The sequence below is a fragment of the Equus caballus genome, chromosome 18, assembly GCF_041296265.1.
Source record: "Equus caballus isolate H_3958 breed thoroughbred chromosome 18, TB-T2T, whole genome shotgun sequence".
NCBI lineage: Eukaryota > Metazoa > Chordata > Mammalia > Perissodactyla > Equidae > Equus > Equus caballus.
The window spans coordinates 28816537-28839526 of NC_091701.1; the positions used below are offsets into that span (position 1 = coordinate 28816537).

At 37.2% G+C, this 22990-nt stretch overlaps 1 long non-coding RNA gene across 8 annotated transcripts in view; it reads left to right on the forward strand.

Moving 5' to 3' along the window:
• The window catches only part of LOC111768897 (uncharacterized), a 142973-nt gene that overhangs the window by 98379 nt on the left and 21604 nt on the right, over positions 1-22990 (forward strand). For 5 of the 8 annotated variants that reach the window (XR_011428476.1, XR_011428482.1, XR_002801539.2 and 2 more), the window contains one exon: positions 14011-14120. This is a non-coding gene — a long non-coding RNA (uncharacterized lncRNA). Of the gene's footprint in view, positions 1-12730; positions 12887-14010; positions 14121-22990 lie in introns of all 8 variants that reach the window. The other 3 variants (XR_011428479.1, XR_011428477.1, XR_011428481.1) reach the window with 1 other exon arrangement.

Consider the following 22990-nt stretch of genomic DNA (forward strand, 5'->3'; position numbering starts at 1 on the left):
TGAAAGTGACTGAGCCAGGCCCACTTGTAGGATGACCAATTCTCAGTTCGCATGCATTCTATCTTATGACTTAGGTTTCCCTATTTTTTGAGATTAGGGAATTGATACTGTAAAGATGACTTTTCCCAACTGTCCACAGAAGTGAAGGGGCGTCGATATTACTACCCAGGCTTATTTTAATTTACGATAGTTTCCCAGATGAACATGTTAGCACACTGCAGTTTGGGACAACAAAAATATTTGCCTCTGAAACATCAGGCATATTTGAGAAAGTTAAAATCTGAAAAGAGAAATTCATTTGTTAATTTTCAAATAAGATTCAGTGTAACAATCTGCGTGGATTTTCTTCTTTTTTATCTGTGTGTGGAGCAAACAAAAACCCTGGTTAGCTTCATCTGCTTTCTTTTTTAAACCATACTGCAGAAAAGAGGTGAAAAAAATCAAATTCGATAGCAAGATTTCTGGTGAGATCCGTTTGCTCATCCTTAGTTTATCTTCTGCAAATGAGCATGTATAAAACAGTCCACCTACTGTTCTAGTTGCCACGGTTTAATGCAGTTCCTCTGAATGATCCTGTTAACCTAACCTTCAATTTGCTGGGGTCTGAACTCTGAATTACAGCTTACGAACATAGTTTAACAGCTGGTACAAGGGCTGCTTTTGAATTTTTAATCATATGAATTAAAGATTGCTAGAGATGCTGTTTTAGACTTCTCTGAGGAGGGATCTGATGTATAGAAAGTCAAGTATAGTTAAGCCCAGGGGAATGGAACAGAGAGGCACCGGGTCTAGAGACACTAGGTTGCACACTCTGCTCACCAGATTGAGATGGTAACTGCAAAGCGTTCATTAACAATTGCATCTTAAGCAAACTTAACATTATCAAGTATTACACTGTCTCAGATGTATAACATATACTTTGTAGTTACTTTGAGATAGACATTAGTTAAATAGAAGTGAGCATAGATTCAAAAGACCCACTACATCAAAACCTTCAATTGGTATAGAGACAAATCGGAAGGTAGTTAATCAACATACTCAAGGATTATTTGATCAAGACTAAAGAATGTCTTAAAAACAGCAGTGTTTCTCAGATGATGAGATTTTTGTGAAATTTAGTGAATACTGACATTAGTTTAGTGGGGCTTGAACAACGATTTTTAAAGAGCAACACAGAATAGAATGGAAAATGTCAGAATGTATCTCATTTAGCACCATTATATTGTTGTCTGAAATTTTGTGTTAGCTGTGTGTGTTTATGTGTGTATTTGTGCTGGGTAATGCTATAAAAATGTGTTTTTTTATCTGTTTAAGAACAGTTTGAAAAGCATTGGCACAGGTTATTTAAATGACTTGTATTTCTAAAATTTTTATTATTCTGATATACTTAAGAATAAATCTAGCACATGTAATCAGATATATACAGAATAATAATATTCACACATAGCAAAGTGCAGTTTTTTAGTAACTTCTAGGAAAATTCCCAAAATATGGCAACTATCTATAAGATATGGGGAGAAAAAATATTTAGCATTAGCTTTTGTTGTTTTTTTAACTATAAACATTCATGTGTGCATTTTACTAAACCCTTTTCTTTATTATTTATTCCAGCATGAGCTTCCTTACATGCTAAAAATTGCAGTGAATAAATCCAGTTCAACTGGATATATATCCATGTCAGCAGGCTGGTGCTTTGGGGTGTAGCAAAATACTTTGCTATTTAGTATTTCAAGTTTGCGCACTTCATAAAGTATGACAACTATTCACCTGTTAGAATCATTGACCAAAATACATACAAAAGAGAAGTTAAACTAAAAACAAACCAAGAAAATTAGGGCATTAACCAAAATGAATCATGGGTCTTCCTCAATCATAATTCCATGAGTTCTCTCCCAAGAGAATCTCCTAATAAATGCAGTGCAATGTTGTCTGGTTGTCTGGACAAGAGCAGCCAAGGTTCTTTTCATAAACATAAAGATATTTGTGTTTCTTTTGTGCCGCTCCACCTCATATTTTTAAGAACAAGTATATCTGCGAGAAGCGTAGGTCATGTAGTAATGATTTCAAAGGTTTCAAAGTTTGAGAAAAGCGATGTATTTAATTTGGGGGGAACAGTATGACTCTTCCTCCCACCCCAACTGTGAATCTATCTCTACACAGCCCACTTCATTCCCTTTCTGACATTGTCTTCAAAAAGACTATTGAGGAGAGAAATGTACCTTTCTTTGTGACCAAGTATAGGCTTTGTTTTTTATAATTTGATATGAACAGGACAAAGCTAGATAAGTACAAAGGAATAAATGAAGACGGTTCCATTCATCAAAAGGGCTCAGGACTGGCCCGAGAACAAGGAAATGCATTGAGACAATGGATTCAATAACTGATATGGCTCATGGTGGTGAGGCAATAAGGCAAGAAGAAACAAAGGAGAACCGATTTTGGATAGCTTTTGAATACTTTTCTTACCATGTGATGAAATGGTTGCTTAAAGCAGCTGGCTGCATTTAATTATTTTTATTTCAATTTTCTTTTTTTTTTTTAAATGTGGTTACTTCATAGACACATTTATTTTCCAACATCAGCTCCTTAGTAGTATAATATAGAATGCCTCATTAGCAATGGAAAATGGGCTTAAGTTCGTAGCAGGAATGTTCTGAATAATGTTTTTAGATGTGGAAGAAGTTAGCAAGGGAGATTATGGAACCTCTCTCTTTCCCCTGGAGAACTTTAAAACAAGTGAAAACTTTTTATTTAATCCACAAGTTTCACATGAGGTCTGTCCTCATTTGCTGGTGCTGCTTTTACTGCACTAAGGTCCCCCTCCTGCCCTTGTTCTTCCTCTCGCTGCCTTTGCTTGGAGAGGCCATGAGAAAATAGAAATATGCCTCAGCTGGAGGGAGGATGTGGGTGCTCCTCTAGCAACTGTAATAATCTGTTACTTTATCCCTACTATTCCTCTAGTTTTCTCATTTGTCATGTAGGGGTTGGATTAGCGCGGTGGTTTTCACAGTGTGGTCTCTCGACCAACAGCATCGGCACCACCTGGGAACTTGTGAAAAACACAAACTCTTGGGTCCCATATCAAATCAACTGAGTGAGAAGCTCTCAGGATTCAAGGGAAGGTTGAACTTCTGTATATTCAGTTATGGAATGTTCTATCCCGATTGAAATGCCTGACAAATTCAATCAAATATTTGGAAAACCACCCACAAAACAACTATAAATGCGGACAGAATTCCTTACCTGGTAATGTCCACTGCCCAAGACGACACAAATATTTGCTCCTTGAGTGTCCGCTCATACTTATTTATGCCAAAGAACCAATTCATCCTAGATGGTTCAAGCAAAAGTTCATCCATTTAGTCAACAAATATTTGTTGAATGCCTGGTCTGTGCCATACACTGTGCTAAGTACAGAGGACATACTATGAAGACGACGGTCATCAGCCCATTACATGAATCCTCTGCAGAGATGAGAAAAGTATTTGGAGAGCTGAATCTGGCACTTTTTTTTTTTGGCTGCTGATGCTACCAAAAGAACTTTTTATATTTCCAATAGTTTACGCTCTGCAGGTGGAGAAGTCTTTCCTACCAGAGAGAATGGTTACATCCCCCCTGATGAAATTTCCTCAGCCTGACAGTATGTTTACTAAAAATGCTATCTTTAGGGCATGCTAAAGAAAGGCAAACTACAGTCCCAGAAAGCGCAGCAGCTGAGTTGCTTGCATGTGTTTCTAACTCAGATCTGAAGGGCGAAGCTGAAACATCGGCCACAGCTGGAAGAATGGGGAGCCGAACACTGGCAATGGGCAAAATGGTTATTCATTTCCTCTCTTGTGATCTTTCATATTTCATTTTTGTGTATCTCAATACATAGTTGAGACTTTTCCCAGATTCACAATCAACCCTGATTATCTTCCTCCTCTCTCCACTTTTCCCTTTTTAGTTTCTTGGAAGCTGTTAGAGGAAGAAGATTAAAAACTATCTGGCATGGAACATTTTTGCCTTTTTTCTTTTTTTTTAGGTTGCTTAGTATTTGTCTAAGAGTTGAGAAAAAGAGACAAAGGAGAGAGTAAGGCCAAGGGATGAAGAGAGACAGAAAGCTTTGTTTCTCTTCAAATACGGTTTTCATCTCTGCCCTCACGTAAAAACTTTGCAGTTCATGCAGTCACAATATTTACATAATTTTAAACAGGTAGTGATTTTTTTGGTGACTAAATTATTATACAGTGTTAATCCCCTCTTATGCTCCCGTGGTTTGGTAGCTTTTTAATTTGTCTTGGGATTTAGTGTCTGTGGCAATGTAGTTTGAGTGAACAACCTAGCAACAGTTTGATTGCTTTAGGGTGTTCATAACTTTTTGCTTACCTGAGCTCAGCTGAACATCAACTCATGAATTCTCTGCAATTATTCTCAGCCTATATATGAACACAACAAGCTCCACATAGCAGTGGAGGACATACTGGGTTCAGAACATTGAGAGGCACCGCTCAGGCTATAGCCTAAAAGATCCATCAGCCTTGGGGCCGATGTCTTTGTCCTGAGTAGAAGTTTCCAGTGATCTGTAGCAAGTCTTACTCGGTTAAGAGATTTACCAATAAATTAAATATGGATTAAAAGTTATCTGATTAGATTTGCAAACATAAATACTTTAAGTCTCTAACATTGAGTTAAATGGTAGATTCACAATCTCCCCCGACTATTCTCCATCCCCCCCAACAGATGCTAAAAGATATTGAAAAATGCTAAAAGTCTGGAAAAATGGTCTTTTAATATGATTAAATTTGATAGGAATAATTGTAAGGCCCTACACTTGGATTCAGAAACAAAGTGCACAAAAGTAGGATTGGGGGTGATACGACTTAGCAACAGCATGTGTGAAAGAGACTTAGGCATTTAGTTGACAATATGCTCAGTAGGAGTCAACAGTAATGTGGCTGCCAAAAAGGCTGATGGACCCGGAGGCTGTATTCATAGAAGCAATGTGCTAGAATAAGGGAAATAATGGTGCAAATCCACTTGAATCTGCACACACAACACCTGGAGAGTGCAGTCAGCCCTGTGGGCCCCAGATGGACCCGTTTGCAAGGAACTGTGACAAGGCAAGTAAAGGCAGTAGGAATTACCACACGTGAGGAACAGTTGTGGGAAATGAGGTTTACCTTTAGAAAAGTCTTAAGTCAATGGTACCATGAATAATAGACTTATCAAAAAAGGATTAGAGTTACTCTGCATGATCAAGAAGAAGAAAGAAAACCACTTTGTAGAAGCCTTGAAGAGATAAGCTAGAAAAATAATATAGGCATCTCAGTCAGACTAATCTGGCATGGACTTCTGGTTTATAAGGCTACTCTAGAAGCTTGAACAAATTTATTCTTCTCTTCTTCACCTCTGTTTTCATATTCATAACGTGAAGAGAATATCTACCTTACAGATTTGATGTGTGGATTAGAAATAACTCATTAAAAATACTTAGCCCAGTGTTTATCAGCATATGGACTCAGAATCTACAATAGCAATGCTGAGTCAAAGATATCCAGAGTACTATGTGAAAAATTGGGAAGAAATATATGAAATTGTGCTCATTAGAAATGGTGATGAGATCCATGGACCAATGGAAATATAGAGAGTTGGGAGTGGATAGGTAATTACTCAAATGACCATAGGGTTTCTTTGGACCCTATTTAGAGATTATGAAACTTAAGACATTTATTTTTGGTTTGATATTCAGTGATTGCATTCGTGGGAGTTTTAACTAATAAGTAAGGCAGATCTTAAGATTATTTGTATCTCAATTTTAAACTAAATATGAAGAAGTGGGTTGGTTCTATATACAATTCTTCATGAGGGCAAGGGTTTTTTTAAATTTTTTTAATTGATACATCGCATCTACCAAAAACGGTACCTGGCATGTGGGAGTTAATAAATATTTGCTGAATAAATGAATGAATGATATTTCCCCCATTTATAGAAAGCCACGCTCAGTCTAAGTTCACAGAGCTAGAAATTACACATATAAGGGCATAGGGCAGAATTTTCCCTCAGAGTACTTTCAGCTAGCCAGTAGAATATTTTAAAAGAAGCTATGTTAAAAATATATTTAGGTTAGACATGCTCTCTCTAGTCCATATAGACCACTCATTTCTTACTATTCATTCTCAGTCTGATTCATGCAAATATATATTTTAGTTTAGGTTTTATAGGTATTTGAGTATGTAACCACTCTACACAAGCGTTTTTCAATTTATCATTCCTGAACCAGAAATATCAGTATCACCTGGGAACTTGACGCAACTATAAATTCTCAGGTGATCTGGGTTAACAAGTCCCTCCAGGTGATTCTAATATACTCTGAGGTTTAAGAACAGCTACCATCTAGGAAGGCGTTACCTGGTAACATCTCTCGGTTCAGGCATACTCTGCAACAACAACAACAACAACAAAACAAATAAAACAAGAGCAAAACAGATTCCCTTGCCCCATCCCAGATATACCTACAGAGCCAGAATCTGTGGGATCAGACACCAGAAATCTGGGTTTTTAACTTGCCTTTCAGTCCTTGGCCCCCAGGACAACTATTCTGAAGTCAGGCTAACAGGGTCCAAAGATTGGTGTTCAGGGACCCTTGGCCTAGGTGACCTCACCTCTGCAAAGCTGGTCAGTCACCTTTCATACCGTGTCAATGAAGGAAGCATTAAACATGAGGAATCAAAATAGAGCAATGCATACTGTTGTGCTTTCACCACTGCAAGCATTGATTCCCATCTCCTTTTCTCGATTTTATGTAAACCTCAGGTTCTCTTCCTGCCTTGTGCTAACTTTCAATCTTGGTGACAAGCTTTATACTGGTAAGCTGTGTTCCTGGGTCTATCCTAGTAGAAACCAATTAACATGTCACTCACTTGGGATCCCTCAGGAGTAGGGCACTGTGAAGACTCTCACACTCCTTTTTTTCTGGTTTCCAATTCCATTCTGTACTTGTACGATGAATCTGCTTAGCATTATAGTTACCACTTTTACTTTTCACTAAAAAGTTGCTAATTAATTTAATTAATTAGTTTGGCAATGGACTTCTATAATCCAATCTCAAGTGACCTTTCTATTCATGGCTCTAAAGATTACCTAAATATGTAAATCTTCTGTGCCACATGGAATAACTAAAAGTAGGTTCTTTCACCTCTTTTCCATATAGCTGCATACTGCTCATTCTATGTGGACCAAATCAAACCACACCTCTGTGGAGAGTCTGTATACTGTCCAGAGAAGGCTGTGAGTACGTGCCTAGTACCGGGTAGTCATTCCCAAAAGAGCCCAAGTGGTGCTTGTATTTGGAATAAAATGCAAAGAATGACTACACAAGAAAGATTATCAGAAAGCCATTCATAAAGAAATCATCACTGTTTCCTCAAAGAATGAAGATTCAAGTAAAGCTGTTACTTGCCTTAATAACAACTTCCAATTAATCAAACGCAAAGGAACCAAACCTCCACACCACAGTTTCTATAGTCAAGAAAAATTAGTCTTCCCAATAAAATAGCATGTTCGACTCAATACTGCAGGGTCATAGAATCACTATATAAACTCACTGGAAGAGAGAGATCATTCTCTCCACTTCTTCCATCTTTCATCTCTTAAAGAAATTCCTGTGGTGCAATGAGTGCAACATAAAACAAAGCACTTACGTGAAAGCAAAAAGAACAGAGATCTAATTCAAACAAGATAATTCAAATGTTTGGATCACAAGTAACGTAAAGTGTCATTTTATTAGGTTATTATTTCGCTTAAATAAAATGATGAATAGAGTAAAGATATATATATATATAATTATTGAGTATGATATGTATGTATATGTACTTGTATGTTAGAGAAGTTAAAGAAATTTTAAAAACATTGATAGAATAAAATAACATACAATATATTGCATGCCAAACTTCCTGGGTGAGGATCGTGGTGCCATCACCTGTTACCTGTGCAATCTTGGGAAAGTGGCTTCACTTCTCAAGGTCCCAGTTTTCCCATCATAACCTGCTTCATAAAGTTGTTGTGAGGGTTAGAAGAATCACAATTTGTGAAATCTTAGAACAGTGCTCAGCATGAAGTATCGCACAAATAGTATAAGCATGAACTGTATCATCCAAAACAGGATATTTCTAAGAGTGAAAGGGGCTGGGGATGGCTCAGTGGCTGAGTGGTTAAGTTCGAGCGCTCTGCTTAGGCAGCCCAGGGTTTCACCGGTTCGGATCCTGGGCACGGACATGGCACTGCTCATCAAGCCATGCTGAGGCTGCGTCCCACATAGCACAACCAGAAGGACCCACAACTAAAAATATACAACTATGTAGCGGGAGGTTTTGGGGAGAAAAATGAAAAAATAAAATCTTTAAAAAAAAGGAGTGAAAGGGGATGCTAAAAGCATTAAAGTTTATAGATTATTTTGAAAGGTTTATTTATTGATCAAAGAAAAAGTTTCCTTGTAAATGATAGTGGTTCATTAAAAAAAATAATAATAATAAAAACAACTTCCAGGGCCAGCCCAGTGATGTAGTGGTTAAGTTTGCATACTCTGCTTCGGTGGCCCTGAGTTCACTGGCTTGGATCTGGAGCACTGACCCACACACCACTCATCAAGCCATGCTGTGGTGGCGTCCCACATACAAAGTAGAGAAATATTGGCACAGATGTTCGTTCAGGGACAATACTCCTCAAGCAAAAATAGGAAGATTGGCATAGATGTTACCTCAGGCTCAGTCTTCCTCACCAAAAAAACCAAAAGAAAAAACCTTTTTCTTAAAAAGATGAAATAACATACATTCATATAAATTAAAATAAAATTATTTTTATTGTTTGTTGAATATTATGAAGGAATGTAAGTAGAATAATTATTTTTGGTAAATTTTCATGAACTTAATCAGTTTTCTTAGTTTGTCTGTGTTATTGTGTAACTGGTTTTGTTCCCTAGAACAAATTTTGTTTTTCAATGTGTTTTTGTTTTGATTTTGAATATCTTTACTGAAGTTTGATTTATATGCCCTGAAATTCACTAATTTTAGGTGTACAATTCAATGTTTTTAAATAAACTTACAGAGGAGTGTGAATCTCATCACAAAGGCTTTCTATTTTTAACTTCTTCGTAAAATTACCTGCAACATTCTTCCAAGTCCCTTTTTCTGATTAATTAACTTGAAATTGTTGATGCCTTCAATTGACTCTTCTCTATGGACTATAATAATTCGAAATGAGACAATGATCTGTTAACAGATACTGTAGTACCTCATAAGCTAATGGTAAATGCTACTAAAGAGGAAATATTCTTAATCTGAATTCTCTTTAACATAAAAATACATATATAGTACTGTCTATTTTCACAGGTACTGGCTTTTTGTTTTATTTACATTACCTTTCACCAATATCTAACAATTCTTTTTGTAAGACTACATTTTTCAAATAAGTTAACGATGATGACTGTTTTGAATGCTTTGCCATATTTAAATCCTGTAAAACTGTAGGTTTTCTAATTTTTTTCCATTTCAGTATGCTGTATATATTTTTTCAGTTAAAATAAGGACCTCCAAATTTTTTCTCCCATGAGTCAAGATTTTTCAGCACAATTTTAGAATTTAAAAATTAAATAGTGCATGTTGTTTGAGAATTCATCATTTAAATTCCTCAATTTGCCCTTTGCTATTATAAGCATAAATTTTCATTTCTTTCTGTTTGCAGGATCCTCCATACTGTTTTCCATAGTGGCTGCACCTATTTGCATTCCCACCAACAGTGCACAAGGAGTCCCTTTTCTCCACATCCTCATCAATACTTACCTCTTGTTTTTTTGATGATAGCCATTTTAACAGGAGTGAGGTGATGTCTTATTGTGGTTTAGATTTGCATTTCCCTGATGATTAGTGATATCATCTTTTCATGTACCTGTTCACCATTTTATTTCTTTTTTGGAAAAATATGTATTGAGTTCCTCTGATCATTTATAAATCAGATTTTTTTTTTTGCTATTGAGTTACACGAGTTATTTACATATTTTGGAAATTGACCCCTTATCAGATATATGATTTGCCGATGTTTTCTCCCATTCCATAGGTTGTCGTCTTATTTTGTTGATGATTTCCTTGCTGTGCAGAGCTTTTAGTTAGAAGTAGTCCCAGTTGTTTATTTTTGCTTTTATTGCTTTGCTTTGGGATCGAATCCAAGAACTCCTTGCCAAGACCAATGTCAAGGAGCATATTCCTTATGTTTTCTTCTAGTGGTTTTATAGTTTCAGGTCTTATGTTCATGTTTATGCCATTTTGAGTTGATTTATGTGTATGGTGTAAGATAGTGGTCTAGTTTCTTTCTTTCGCATGTGGCTATCCAGTTTTCCAAACATCATTTATTGAAGAGACTCCCCTTTCCACACTGTATCTTCTTTCCACATTGTATATTCTTGGCTCCTTCATCGTAAATTAATTGACCATACAGGCGTCAGTTTATTTCTGGGCTCTATATTCTTTTCCATTGATCTATGTGCCTGTTTTTATGCCAGTACCATCCTCTTTTGATTACTACAGCTTCGTAATATAATTTGAAATGAGGAAGTGTGATGCCTCTAGCTTTGTTCTTCTTTCTTAAGATTGCTTTAGATGTTAAGGCTCTTTTGTGGTTCCATACAAATTTTAGGATTGTTTTTTTCTACTTCTGTTTTAACACATAGTTATAAAAATTATAGAAGAGTTTTAATACCATATTAGAATACTTAAGTTTACTTATTAAGCAGCTCTTCAAAGGATAAAACATTTCTGAAATATATTTATTGATGGACAATGAAAAGAGAAAGCATGCACTACCACATTGTTTTTTTAAAAAAATTATTCACCATTAACTTCATCACAAAAAAAAATCTGTATTTTAGCCCATCCTACTGTGCAGAAATAAAAAATTGTAAATTCTGACAACAGCTACTTCTATTTTAACTCAAGATTTTCAGTTTGTTTGGAAACAAAAGTATAAACTAAGTGTTCACCACAGCCAATACCAAGTATATTTCTGTTCTGTAGGTTTCCTAATTTAGTAAGAATATTTTTTAACATGACACTTTTCTTCATCAATATTTATATTTATGTTCATTATGAAAACAAATAATTTTATTTATTTTTGATCTTTTTAAACTAAATATTCCATGCCAGATGTTTCATTTCAGCAAAATGAACTGCCCTAATCTTTGCTTTGATTTTATAAATGAGATCAAAAAATTAAACTACCAGTGGAATTAACTTGTCAGTTTGAAGCATCTGATAACAATGATAAAAGTAACGTCATTTAACCATTTGCAAAGTTCTTCTGCTAATAGAGTCAATAGCAGCTATTACTTTCCTTTTTTTATATGCACAAGAAAATTTGGACTTCAGCATAAGCAAAATTAACGAAGAACATTAACTTGATCTAAATAAAAAGATTTGCTTTCAGAGTAATATGAGAGCCTACCTTCTTTAGCTACATTTGTTAAATTATCATCTTTGGCAGAGTTGTCTATAAACAACTGGTAACTTTTGAAGTAGCTGCTGATGCTTCTTCAAAAGAGTTGTGTCTGAGTTTTCATGTGTTTAGTGGTATCATTACAGGCCCTATAGTGGATAATAAATGTCAACAAGTATTTTGTGCAAGTTAAAAGTTCATCCTCTATTTTGGCAAGCAGAAATTCAATAATTAACTTTTCATTAAAAGTTTTATTGTGAAAGTTTTAAAACGAAATTTTTAACTTTCCATTTTAAAAATTTTTGCTTATGACAAAAGGCAAAAAAAGCCCCAAGACATTAAAGGAAATATACGTATTCAGTGGCTGAATGACTGAAATGTGGACTTCTACCAAACCATCCTGACCTATTGAATGCAACTATTAATAATAATGCATTGCTTGACGATAAAAAATCTAGGGCAATGCTTTCAGCAAACAGGGACAAGTGTGAATTTGGACTTTACAAGCAAACCTGGGAACATGATCCCCCCTGCACCAGAGTTAATGCTATTCCTGTCTGTGCATGGATCAACTGGATCATGCATGGATCAGAGTAAAGCATGACCACAAATTGCATTAGTCATGTATGCATTTTTATATAACTTATATTTTACTATTGGATTTTCTGTGTGTGGGGAAACACCAAATTTCAAATTAATTTAGGGCTGGTACAAGTTTGTCTGCTTACGCTAACCTATCTCCCTCCCCAGTCACTCACTGTTCTTCACTCTATTAGCTGTGAATATAATTAAGTCTGAGGATTTTGTGGTTTTCTTAGCATGCTTACTGAGAGGAGACTTAAAATCTTTGCCTTTTTGCTTTTTGACGCTACATATAGGATAAAAACAAACAGATAATGCTGACAATATCATTTAAGGAGTTAATAAAGAAAGAATGTCTGTCTGTGGCTAATCTGGTGGGACACTGTAGGATCATATTAAGTAATATTTGTTGAACACTTCTATAAACAAGGCATTAGCCAGTTTTTCTGATACCCATAGTGGCCTTCGTTCAGTCTCGTCATCTCTTCAGCTGAATTTCCTCATCTCTTAAGTGGACATGCAGGATTTTCTGAAAAGTCTAGATGGAATTGAGGCTGTTCAGGCTATCAGTGACTTTAGGGAAAATACAGTTGTTGTGAAAAACATGGTTTGGTCCTACTAAATTGGTAGCATTCTTACTATTAAGATCTTTAACATTTTTAAAAAAATTTCTTTTAATTCCCAGCTGCCCTGATGAGGAAACTGAAATAGAGAAAATCCAGAGTACGTTCCACCAGGCCACACAGCAAGGTCTGATAGAGCCAGGAAAGCCTTTATGAAATCCAGACCCTCAGACGAATGTTCTATCAGCTAGACCTCCATGTGAGCCTCACAAACGTAGGTAGGAACAGCGTTCCCTAAGATGCTCGTGAGGCAAATCAGAGCGAGGCTTCATTCCATGTGATTTCTAATTTGAAATGCAAACAATTGCCAATTTGTTTGACTTGTATTTATAATTATTTCCTTGTGAATTACTCATCGCTAAATGCTTTATAAATATTTTCTCTCTTTCCCAATGTCTATGAAATGATCATTGCATAGAAAATGTTGGCTTTCAAGGATTTATTAATATCTCCTTTTGAAATAACATGTATTTGTAAGATAGAATAAAATCACTGTCAAGAAACAAATCTTGCGTTTGAATTCCGCCTCAGACAATGACTCATCTGATGTGCTTAATAAGATGATCTACATAGTGACTTTTATTTAAAGGTATCCATTATAGAACAAGTAGAAAGTACACATGCACATTTGGATTTAGTTGAGCACAGCCTCGCCATCAGCTCCTTCTGATAGATTTTCAGACTTCCCTAAGTTTGAGTAAGTTGAAGGCATCTCACTGAATGCGTTACTGAATCTGGTTTCACTTTTGCCAATAATGAAAAAAAGAAGCTAGTGGCCATAATATGGCAGCAGGCATCATATGCTTACCATAATCTCAAAGGTTAGCTCTGCCTGAAGAACTGAGCCTTTTATTTCTCAGTCTTTTTGAACATGAGACATAATTTAAAGCATTTTCTAGATGGTAAAATAAATACCCCTTTACGCAGAAACTTAACAAATTCAGAGTAGAGCACGGAACTCAGTAACTTGATTCAGAATATTGTTCTTACTCTGTGCTTGTAATTATTTTAATATCGAATAACTTTAAAGAAGAAAGAAACAGCGGTTTGCCCCCTTTTGGTCCTGGCTGCCATCAAATGGCAGTCGTATGTGTGCTTTTCAGTCTTTGCTGTGGAAAAGTGCATTTGAATTCAAACCAGCCTAAAAACTAAGAATCCAACATCCCCTTTTAAAAACAGAGATTCAAAATTGTTAAATATTAACAGCAATCTTCTTAAGAGAGAAGGGGAATCCATTAGAAAAAATTCAGAGAAGAGTCACACTTATTAAAGGGCCATAAGGATCGACTTTTAAGAAAAGATTAAAGGAAAAATTAAAAACGGAAACCTACATCTGTTGCAGGAAAAGACGATGGTAACCGAAGCTGTATAGTAACGTAAACAGTCTGGGAGAGCAACTTCTCATTTTGGCGTAATTGAGAGAGGAAAATGACCCAACTCTATTTGCTAAAGGTAAGTGTCATTCAGTGTTGATGTCCTAATCGAAAGGCAAGTCCTCAGCTTTAAATACTGTTTAAAATGTCTTTAAGAAAGACAGTTTAACGTGAGAAAGTGTGGTAATAATCAAATGGATGTAGAATTTTGAAATGTATTTATTCAATTCAATCTCTCCTTCCCCTCAAATCTTAAAATAGTAAAAAAAAAGAGAGCTACTGAGATGCAAAATTCTCAACTCCATACCCTAACAGAGGACTTCTTTTGTATGACCAACTCAGAAATGCATACGGAGGGGCAAGATAATATGAGCAACAGGGTGAAAGGAGAAGAAAATGCTCATTTTAAAACGAAAAGGAAAGATTGTGTGAAACATGAAAAGCCACCCCATATCTGAAAGAGATTGAAAAGGGAAGTCAAGAATGTCATGCCGTTTCCCATTCTCCTTACCTGATTCTTCTTGTCGCTTCGTTGGTTAAGTTTTATAGGTTGCAATAACTGGCATGGAAGAGGTATGCCTGTCAGCTGTTCACAATGCAGAATCTTGAAAAGGTCAGCATAGTAGCAGTATGACAGGCCATGTAAGTCATTATGTGACTTATAACTCATTTGTAAGTAGAATGAGAACTGGAGCAAATTAATGTAAACTCTGCCATAAGACCTCCGAAAACATGTTAGTTATATTGAAAGCTAGGTTTTCCTTTTTATCTAGAAAGACAAATAGATATTTTCCAACAAATGTGTTGCCTTCCTTAGGAGCAGTAGAAATAGAAAATAAGTTCAACTTGCTGTGAAGAGGTTTAAAGAAAAGATGTTAGCAGCAGAAGGAAGGCAGTTTTGGGAGAAGATATGTAATAAAATATATATACAGGTAGTATGTGTGTTTAGGTTCCAGTTGGTGACACTTAGATGTCATTTCCTGATTAATAAAAATCTCAAGACTTTCAAAGTCATGTATTTTTGAGGAATATTAAAATAATATCAAATAAGAGAATATATTTGTGACTTTCTATAGTTTTATTCTGTTGTATCTGTTAATTGTGAAGCTTTATCTTGCATTAAAATAGGCACAATTTTATCCCATTAACCAAATGCTATTTTTGAAATGAAAACTAGTGAGGTACACATATAACACAGCACATTCATAAGTACTGAAATGCTAAAGTAAGTTGCTGCACATGCTGCAGGTGATTGATATGGAGTAGTGAAAGAGTTAATGCTCCACAATACCTTTTTTTCTCCGAGACAGTCCACTGTGCCTCTGTTGTACACTTAGGCACAGTTCCTAATGGCAAAATCTATTAGAATGCACAATACTCTCCCAAGGGAGGTGGTGGAAGTCCTGTCACTTGAGACATTTAAAACTACACTGGATAAAGCACTAGAGAGCTGTGAGTGCATGTGCTCCAACCCTCAGGATAGAATTCATGACCTAATGGGTGCTTTTCCACCCCTTAATGTCTCTGATTCACTGGGTGTTTTAATAGCTCCCTCATATTTAAGTAGATGAACAACAGTCTGTTTTTTCAATGGGAATTTAGTTTGGTCTATAATGTGTCAAGACAAAGGTGACAAGACAAACCACAAGGGAATGGAGGAAGCCTCGTGGAAATTTAATTGATCTGGAGGAGGGTTGAGCAAACACAACAGTGTATTAGGGTTTAGCAAATGCCTCAACTTTTTTCAAATGTTTTCAGTTCAAGGAAACCCAAAACACATTTGGCTAAACACTTTTTCCTTAATTTTCAAACCCATGTGTATTTCAAGGGAAATTTAATCCATGTGTTTCTGATTCATTTACACTTAGCTCATCAAAATGTGGTTTCGTAAGACCCATTTGATGTCTAAGAAGCCTTGTGAGCTTTTTTATAAGTCTTTTTTCTTTGAACCAGGAAGTTGCTTTTTGCCAAGAGTCAATGGAACTTCAACCCAAAAAGCAACAGTTTCGTTCGGATTTTGGAATCCTTGAAGGTGGTGGGAGCTAATGAGCAGGGAGGGGAAGGGGACACATTCAGATAGAATGAAGTTCCCATTTCTATGTTATCTATTCACATGACTTGAAAAATCTTTTTTTTATTTATACTAGAAAAATCCATATTAAATTCTTAGAAACCTTGTAGAAAACATACGGATGAATTTTATTACAGGATGCAATGTTGCCAAGTGTTCTGATAATTGTCCACTAATGTGTCTCTTGGTAGTGAGTAATCAGGCCGGTCGTGTCGTATTTATCTCAGGGGCAGTTATAAAGAAGTGACTCCAAAAGGTGTTTAGATTGGCCATTTTTCTATATTAAAAGAGAAAAGCCCTCTGTCTAGTTTTTGTTGCTCTGTGCACAATACTACTGGTTCTTTAAACAAGAACTGAGACAAATAAGGCTCAGTGATTGTGCTGATTCAGGTGCACACAATCCCCTATCTCATGGTCGGTGTTCTTAAAGAGCATCTGGGGTAAGGGAACATACATCTGGTCCATCCGTCAAGTCCATGAGAAAGCCAACAATGTCTGCACCTGCAGGATGAATTACGTCTTTGGTGAGTGTGAGGAGCTGCATAATGAGACAGCTGAAGAGCTGACACATTGCTTTCCTCCTACTCCTACCATCTCTTGTTTTTGCCCTCCTTTTCCTTTTTGTACTTCTTCCTCTCCCCTTTCCCCACCTTTACACAATCACCACTAGATAACGGATCAAGTGTGACACATTCATCCAAGGGGGAGTTGACATGGTTTATACATTGCTTTTCTTTGGTTGTTCTTTGGATGAATTCTTCGTTGAGAACAAGATAATGAAAACCAGACGGTCATTGAACACAAAATCTGCTGTCACTTTGGGATGTTCCTCTGCAGCCCATTTCATTTCAGAAAGCTTGGTCCCCGAGTTTACTCCAGGAGAGGATCCCAACCAGATGGAATCCTGCCCCCCCGTGGGCTTGGAGAATTCAGCAAATGCTGCCAATATAGTTGCTGCCTCACCTGTACATCAGAGAGCTCATCTGAATGGAGCAGCTCCTGCCAGCCTGCTATAGCTTTAGAAACACGGCCTTTTCAGTATTCAGATGAGTTCTGTTCAGGAACCTTCATTGTGGGAATTGAAGACAGAAGAATCAGAATAGGTGACAACCGAGAGTTAAAAGAGCATTGAAAGTTTTTAAACTCATGCTGACCTCAAATTTTGAACCATCGCCTAAAGGAAATGAATTCTTTAGAATGTTACGATGAATGAAGGAGAACATGTTCTTAGTTTCTGGGCTGAGTTTTGACAGAATAGAGCAAAATTATGCATTGTCAACTACGGCAGCAAGTTCAGACTACAGGTGTGAGGATAAAGAATTATTCATTGATTCAAATCCTGTATCGGTGAGTGAAAAAGCTCAAAGCAATAAAAATACAGATGAGGTCCCTGGCATTTGAACAAAAGTTTATTTTCACTTTCTAATTTGTCACTAGTTTTACACAAACACAAAAACAACATCTCAGCTATGTAAATTCATCTCTGAAAACACAGAGGTAAAAACTATTATATATGGTTTAAGATAAAAATATTCTCTTTTAAAATTGGCTGGGAAGACTCTTTTACACTCACAGAACTTATGAGAATACCCAGTCTCTTCTGTCTAATTTCAGTTCCTTTCTCAAAGACATGTAATCAAGAATAAAAACTACAATCAATGCTCAAAATGTAACTCTCACACATCTTTCTAATGCTGGAGAAATACCATCAAGTTTTTTTTCAGTACAAATATATATACTGCTTTCAAGTGTCAGAAATCTTTGTCATTATTGATCAAGCAAAACAAACTTCGTATGGTATAGAATTATCTTTTTTTTTTTTTTTTGAGGAAGATTGGCTCTGAGCTAACATCCACTGCCAATCCTCCTCTTTTTGCTGAGGAAGATTGGCCCTGAGCTAACATCTTTGTCTGTCTTCCTCCATTTTATATGTGGGACGCCTGCCACAGCCTGGCTTGATAAGCGGTGTTAGGTCCGTGCCCAGGATCCAAATTGGCAAACCCGGGCCACACAGAAGCAGAGTGCATGAACCTAACTACTACGCCACTAGGCTGGCTCCTAGAATTATCTTATTATCTCTCCCCTGTAAGTGTAGAAATGGAAGCAAAGTGATTAACAACAAAATTTATAAACTGCTGTAATTTGCGTTACTGAGAGATGGAATGGAATCTGGAATCGTTTCGTCCAAACTCCTAATTTTCTAGGTGAAGAAACAAAAAGGTCAGTGAGCTTAGGAGGCCTGTTCAAAGTTCCCAAACTGGCTTATATCAGAGTGGATATCAGAGTTTAGCTCTCTTAAATACTAGTCCAGTGCTATTTTAACAGTCAATAAAATTTCCATACAGGAATATATTCCTGGGATAAGACACATCGGATAAGACTACAGAGATTTTTTTGAACTTGAAAAATTCTCAGTAGGTAGAATTCCAATATATACAACAGATTCAAGTGGAATTCACTCATTGAAATGGGGTTGGGAGCCCTAGAGCCCCATATGCTTGCTCTTCCACCCGCTGGAAGGACTCTAAGGCACCTCAGAAGAACACCAAGTGCTCCTTAGGACTATGTCTTAAAACCACCATCAACGTCTCCAATTGTGGAGGATAGACACTAAAGTGACCCCCAATGACCCCACTGTATTAGTTTACTAAGGATACCATAACAAATTCCACAAACTGGGTGAAAAACAACAGAAATTTATTTTGTCACAATTCCAGAGGTCTGAGATTAAGGTGTCGCCAGGGTTAGCTTCTTCTGAGACCTCTCTCCTTAGCTTGTAGATGATCATCTTCTCCCTGTGTCTTCACATGTTCTTCCCTCTGCACATGTCTTTCTTCTAATCTCACCTTCTCAGAAGGACACCAATCCCATTGGATTAGAGCCCATCCTAATAACCTCATTTTAATTTAATTACCTCTTTAAAGACCCTATCTCCAAGTGCAGCCACATTCTGAGGTACTGGGAGTTAGACACCAACATATGAATTTGGGGGGAACACAATCCAACCTATGACACTCACCTTCTTATGTTCATGCCTTTGTTATAATCTTCTTCTCTGAGAGTGGGTGAGAACTTTGACTTGATTCTAGCCAATGGAATATGGCAAAGGTGATAGGAGTCCTCCCGTGAGTATGTAACATTGTATAGTAACCTGTCTGTCTTGCCAACAGACTCGCTTTAGAGACTTTCTCTTTTGTTGGCTTTGAAATGATCAGTGGCCATATTAGGAGGCCCAGATGGCAAGGAGCTAAGGAAGACCTTCTGTCAATAACCTGCAAGAAGCTAGCTCCCTCAGTTTTATAGTCACAAAAAGATGAATTTTGCCAACAGCTTGAGTGAACTTGGAAGTGAATTCTTCCCCAGTTGAGCCTCCAGATGAAAATTACAGCCCTGGCTAAAACCTTGACCATGGCCTTACAGAGGACTCAGCTACAACATGCCTGGACTTCTGACCCACAGAAACTGTGAAGTGATAAATACATGATGTTTTTAAGCCACTAAGATTGTAGTAATTTATTACACGGTACAAGGAAAGTAATCCCTAAAAATCCATGAGTGACTTTGAAACCAGGCTATGGGCAGAGGTGGGAGGAATTTTGATAAACATGATAGAAAATACCTAGATAGCTATGAGCAGCAGATTATTGGCAGATATCTGGACATTAAGGGCACTGTCAATGAGGCTGACAATGAAGAGGGGAGTATGTTATTGAAAGTTGGAAGGACAGGGATCCTTGTTATATAGTGCCCAAAAACTTAGCAAAATTGTCTTCTATGGTTCTATGGAAAATACTTATAAGTGATGAGTTTGGTCATAAGGCTGATCTTCAAGCAAAGTGGTGAAGGTACTGTCTTGTTTATTCTTGTTGATTATAGTAAAATGTGAGGGGAGAGAGATAAATTGAGGGAAGAACTATTAAAAAAAACCCAAGATTTGATGATTCTGAAAATTCTCATTCTCTCCAGATGGAAAAAGGAAAAAAAAATTAACATTGACATTCACTGTCAGAACAGCTTGCTTTGAAGGAAAGTCAAGGTCGTGACTCCATAACTTCTTACTGAAGCCTCAGAAAGATTAAAAGATTAGGGTAATCAGTCACAAAAAGAGATCTTTCAAGAGATTAGCAATGCACCTCAAAGATTCTTCCAATCAAATCATAAAGATTCTGGGAAGTTCGGTGTGATGCTCCTTAGCCATGTTAGCAGGATGCCAAAGTAGAGAAAGGATTATCTCAAAAATATCTGTGGACCTAGTTTTTGTCTAGTGACATGGACCCCATTAAAATCTACAGGAGACCCAGAAAGTACTTGAGGTAATTGTTTCAATGAAGAGGTCACTATTGGCTTGGACTGAAAAGACAGAGTGCAATGCGAAAGGAGGCTGTCAGATCACCCCAAATTCTACTGGCTGGAAGGGCTGACAAAACTACTCACTTGAGAACCTACAGTACCTTTCATGACAAAAGAAGGGTGACCACAAAGCAGAACCAAGAGAGAAAGGATGGAGGCTAGAGCCACAGAGAATTATTCACAGTCCTTGACATCTAATCACTAAACTCTTGTTTGCCTGGCTAAACTTCAGAACTCCTTTTTATCTTCCATTTTCCTGCTTTTTGAACTAGAATGTCCACAAATGTTATTTTTAGGGTCTCCCCCCATTTTATATTGAGTTTGTTAGATGTAGATAACTTGTGTCTTTAGCGTTATAGGGTTACGGATGGAGAGGAATGCCTCAAGGGCTAGCTGTTCTTGACAGATTATATCCAGAAACCTCATTCTTACCTAGACCTGATTTAAATGATGAGATTTTGAATGTCGAGCTTGTACTGTTACAGAATGAGACCCTTTGGAGCTTTGGAGGGGGAGAATTTATTTTGCATGTTGGAGGGACATTAATCATTGATGGCCAGATGGTGGACTGTGGTAGACAGAAACCAAAATGACCTTAAAGAGCCCCACTTTCAAGCCCGGTATAAGCCCTCCCTCTAGATTGTGGATGAGACCTGTAAGTTGCTTCCAACCCACAGAATATGCACAAAGTGATGAGGTGTCACTCTTGAAATTACTTTACGTAAGAATCATCTTGCTAAAAGTCTGTCAACAGCCTAAATCAACTTGTAAGTTGTAAGTGGACCTGTCCCCAGACAAGTCTCCAGATAAGAAACACTTGTTTGTTTGTTAACCTTTTTTTTTGTCCTCTCACCTATATGGGGACATGTTGCCTTCAAGACCAGGATATTGTAAACTTTTGAAATTAGGGATTATGGCTGTCATTTCTATTGTCTCCTGGCACTTAGTGGGGTGGTAGTGGAATGCAGCTGAGTGAGTAAGTAAAGGTCGGGGTTAACTTATTCATGGCTCAAATCTTTCTTCTCCAGTATTCTCAGTAAGTTGGCTCTTTTCATACTTATGAGTGCTCTAGTTCTAGGTGTAAAATGAAGACAAAATGATGTACAGCAGGAGATGAGGAACTATTTCTTCTCTGTTTCTTTTTATCATCAAGCAAACATTTTACAGAATTCCATAACGTAATCTCTCGACATATCTCATTGGCCAGTCCTGGGTCACATGCTCATGCAAAACAAGCCCCTGGCAAGCCGACAGATAGGTAAACCACCACCTGCTAAGACCAATCGTGAATCTCCTGAGTCACTGGGGAAGAGATGGTGGATTCCCTTGAACAAAATTGACTTCTGCCAACGTAGGAAGAAAAGTGAATTGTCTGTTGTTTTGACAAACAATAGTATCCTTTTCAAGAAAATAACACAGTTTTACAAATATCCGTATTATAGAATGACTGAAAAATCCATAAATGCTAATTGAGCGCCTCCCATGGGCAGTACTCTAAGAGCTGGGAATACAACAGTGAAAAAAAGATAGAATTTCTTCTACTTTAAACAAATAATGTCACTTGTTGATGGCGTAAAAGATAAAATTTATAAATGACTTGGCAAGGATGTTGGGGGGGGCACTGTTTTATGTAGGCTGGCCATGTGTAATTCCATGGAAGAACAGCAAGTGACACAAACTGACCTGAATTCACACTTGTCTAAATAAAAAGAGATTCCCCCTTTTGCCCCTGTGGCCAATCCCCCATTGTACTTGCTCCAAATCTCTCTCTTGTTCCCCAATATCTCTAATCTCTTCTTCACTATGAGCCACTTTCCATGAACACTTCAGCATACCAAAGATTCTCCCATCTTAAAAATGAATGAATAGGGGCTGGCCCCATGGCCAAGTGGTTAAGTTCGCAAGCTCCTCTGCAGGCGGCCCAGTGTTTGGTTGGTCGAATCCTGGGCGTGGACATGGCACTGCTCACCAAACCACGCTGAGGTGGTGTCACACATGCCACAACTAGAAGGACCCACAACGAAGAATATACAACTATGTACCAGGGGGCTTTGGGGAGAAAAAAGAAAAAAATAAAATCTTTAAAATAAAAAAAAACATGAATGAATAAACTAAGAAGCAATAATGGTGGCACTGTATAGGGCTTCACTGTGTGTGTGCGGCACCACTCCATAGGGAGCCAGACAAACACTACCATATAAATAGTTGCAGTGTGGTGTCTCTGAAATCTTCCTTCTACTGCAGTTTCCTGCTCTAGACACAGTCTTACCTCTCTGTCCTCCCTCTCACTGAAAAACTCCTTAAAATAATTTCCTAGACTAGTTGTTTCTTCATTTTCTTCTCTTATTTATTTCTAAAGCCACTGCAATCTGGACCCCCTACTGGGTCAACGGTGACATCTTCTTACTAAACCAAGAGACCCTTTTCAGTCTCTAGGATGTTAGACATTTTCACAGCATTAGATTCTCTTTCTTGAAATACTCTCTTCCCATTTCACATTCCCCTCAGTTTCTTCAGTCTCTCTCTTC